This window comes from Phyllostomus discolor, chromosome 9 (assembly GCF_004126475.2).
Source record: "Phyllostomus discolor isolate MPI-MPIP mPhyDis1 chromosome 9, mPhyDis1.pri.v3, whole genome shotgun sequence".
Classification (NCBI taxonomy): Eukaryota; Metazoa; Chordata; class Mammalia; order Chiroptera; family Phyllostomidae; genus Phyllostomus; species Phyllostomus discolor.
In genome coordinates this window covers 79860979-79864731 of record NC_040911.2, presented here as the reverse complement: position 1 = coordinate 79864731, position 3753 = coordinate 79860979, and the positions used below count along the sequence as shown (strand labels likewise).

Genomic DNA, 3753 nt, shown 5'->3' with positions numbered 1-3753 from the left:
AGTTCACATAATGTTCAATTTTTCTTCTAAGAAACTGGCAAATAAAGACAAATAAGTCAGTTCCAAAATATCAGTTCTCCTCCAAGATATTGGCAAATAAAGAAAAACTCATAAGAATCCCTCTATGTTTATTCTAGTTCGGGAGCACCCAAAAGCACACCTGATGACTTGAGGGAGGCCGGATGCCATACCCATCCCTGTTCTGTTGTGGGCAATCCCCTGCAGCAGCAGGCACTGACTTAACAACCACCACACTCAGATACCAGGAGATTGTATTTCACCTTCCCTACCTTCCTTAAAAATCAGTTTTAGGTGGATGGTAGATATAAATGTAAATGGTAAAGCAGTACAATTTTCAGGAAACATATAGGAGAATATCTTTTTATCCTTGGGATTAGAAAAGCTTTCTTAAACAAGTTATACATTGAAAAACTAGACTACATCAAAATCCAGAATATTGGGCTTCTGGCCAAGATGGAGGCATAGGTAGACACACTGTGCCTCCTCACACAGCCAAAATAAGGACAAAAACAATTTAGAAACAAAAAACAGCCAGTACTGACAGAAAATTGAACTGTCAGTTTGACAGTTCATCCAGAAGAAGAAACATTCATCCAGACCGGTAGGAGGGGTGGAGTCAGGCAGCCAGGTAGAGAGGACTTGTGGCAAAGTGGCTGCTGTTGGAGCCTGGGAGTGCAAGGAGGCAGCAGGTGGACCCAGCAAGACATCAGATTGTGGAGGGGCACAGCACACAAGGTGTCTAGTGCATGGGCGGTCCCACATTTGTGCCAGATAAACTAGGTGAAACTGTGGAGCAAGACAGACGGCGCAACCCAGAGTCCCAGTGTAGAGAAATAGAGCCTCAAAACACTGATTGAAAACACCTGTGGGGGTTGAGGTGCCAGGAGAGACTCCCAGTCTCACAGGAGAGTTCGTTGGAGAGACGCACAGGGTCCTAGAATGTACACAAACCCACCCACATGGGAATCAGCACCAGAAGGGCCCAGTTTGCTTGGGGGAAGCAGCGGAAGGGACTAAAATGTGGCAGAGAGCAGAGCAAGCGCCATTGTTCCCTCTCAGACCCCTCCCCCACATACTGAGTCACAGCTCAGCGACGTGGATTACCCTACCTGAATGAAAACCTAAGGCTCCACCCCTCACTACGTAACAGGTATGTCAAGACAAAAAAAATGGCCCAAACAAAAGAACAGATCAAAGCTCCAAGAATAATACAACTAAGTGACAAAGAAAGCCAACCTATCAGATGCACAGTTCAAAGCACTGGTGATCAGGATGCTCACAGAATTGGTTGAATTTGGTCACAAATTAGATGAAAAAAATGAAGGCTATCCTAAGTGAAATAAAGGAAAATGTACAGGGAACCAATAGTGATGGGAAGTCAAACTGGGACTCAAATCAATGGAGTGGACCAGAAGGAAGAAAGAAACAACCAAACAGAAAAGAATGGAGAAATAAGAATTTAAAAAAATGAGGAGAGGCTTAGGAACCTCCAGGACATCTTTAAACATTCCAACATCTGAATTATAGGGGTGCCAGAAGGGGAAGAGGAAGAGCAACAAGTGGAGAACTTATATGAACAAATAATAAAGGAGAACTTCCCCAATCTGGCAAAGGAAATAGACTTCCAGGAAGTCCAGCAAGCTCGGAGAATCTCAAAGAGGTTGGGCCCAAGGAGAAACATACCAAGGCACATCATAATTACATTAATCAAGGTAAAAATGAAGGAGAGAATTCTAGAAGCAGCAAGAGATAAGGAGACAGTCATCTACAAAGGAGTTCCCATCAGACTGTCAGCTGATTTCTCAAAAGAGATCTTACAGGCAAGAAGGGGCTGAAAAGAAGAATTCCAAGTCATGAAAGGCAAGGACCTACATCCAAGATTGCTGTATCCAGCAAAGCTTTCATTTAGAATGGAAGGGCAGATAAAGTGCTTCTCAGATAAGGTCAAGTTAAAGGAGTTCATCATCACCAAGCCCTTATTATATGAAATGTTAAAGGGACTTATCTAAGAAAAAGAAGATAAAAAACATGTACAGTAAAAAGACAGTAAACTCACAATGATTAACAACCACACCTAAAACAAAAACAAAAGCAAACTAAGCAAACAACTAGAACAGGAACAGAAACACAGAAATGGAGATTACATGGAGGGTTAGCAACATGGGAGTGGGAGGAGGAGAGAGGGGAAAAGGTATAGAGAATAAGTAGCATAGACAGTAGGGAGAAAATAGACAGGGGGAGGGTAAGAATAGTATGGGAAATGTAGAAGCCAAAGAACTTATAAGTATGACACATGGACATGAACTAAAGGAGGGGATGTGGGTGGGAGAGGGTGTGCAGGATGGAGGGTAGTAAAGGGGGGGAAATGGGACAGCTGTAATAGCATAATAATAAACTATATTTTTAAAAAATCCAGAATATCTGTTCACCAAAAGACTATTCAAAGAGTAAAGAGACAAGCCACTGAGTGGGAAAAATATATGTGCAGAAAAGTGGGCAAGAACTGAATGGGCACTTCATATCAGCATTTACCCAAAATGACCAATGCTGGGTCTTGGGTTGGGGTTTCATCTACACAAGAGTTTTGGGCTAGCATCAGCGAAAGTCCATTATCCATTATACAATACACTGTGGAGCCTTTTACTGAATGTAAGTCAAGATCAGTGGACTGATTAGAAACACAAATTTTAGTAGCCGATAAAAAAAGGATAAACAAATGTTCATGCGTGTGTTTAGTTATTTCCTGTAAGGTATCTGTGTAGAGATAGGCGAGTTCTTTTTTTAGGGTGGCAAGTGGTGTTTAATCAAAGGACAGGCTGAGAGGGGGGAGCAGAAAAAGTGTGCTCTGAATGGATTAAGGTTATTAGTTATAAAAGGAGGAAACATTTTTATGCAACTATCCATTTTGTCCAATGTGCCAGAAATTACCTTGTTTTTTTTTTTGACCATTTAAAGTTATGATGAAAATATTTAGATGTCAATTTGATAATGTTTAAGTAGGGGAGACAGAGTTTTTCAAAATTGCTTAATAAATTTAAAATAAAAAAAATTGAAGACCAGTAGCCTCAGACTGGTCTGGAATGCAGGGGTGGTACTTGGCAGAGGCCACACAGAGCACCACATGGTTCTCAGGCCCTCACAGTCCAGGAAGGGGACACATGGGTCTGGCATGTGTGTGGTAAGTGCAACCCAGATGTTTGACTGGTGGACAAATTCACATTCCTCCCTCACCACACATTTTTGTTGTAACTTCCAGAGCTTATCAAATTGGATGATGACTCAACTGTTCTTCTTTTCTGACTCATCACCTTCCGGAGGACAATTGTCCTTATAAACTTACCTTTTAAAAAGATTAAAGGAGTGCTGGCTTTGGCAATGTGTGTACTAAAATTGGAACAAGGCATGGCCCCTGCAGAAGGATGACACACAAATTTGTGAAGCGTTCCATATTTTTCAACACACAATGAACTATACAGATGCTGTATTGCTAAAGACCTGACCCTCCCCACCTTTTCACCTAATTGCAGTTCAGGCTTCAGGGTTGCCTCTGCATGGTGGTGGGGTCAAGGAGACTAGGCTTCAAATCCCAGCTCTGCCACGCACCAGCTGTGTGTCTTTGAGAGAATTTGACTTACTCTTCCTGTGCCTCAATTTTATCTACTGTATCATATGAATAATCATACTCTCCTGAGCTCATCAGACTCCACGATGTTCCCTAATGATCCCCAATCT

At 42.0% G+C, this 3753-nt stretch overlaps 1 pseudogene; it reads left to right on the top strand.

The window, feature by feature from the left end:
• The first annotated feature begins 3383 nt into the window (after positions 1–3383).
• Positions 3384–3475, top strand: LOC114507135 (annotated as a pseudogene).
• Positions 3476–3753: the final 278 nt, after the last annotated feature.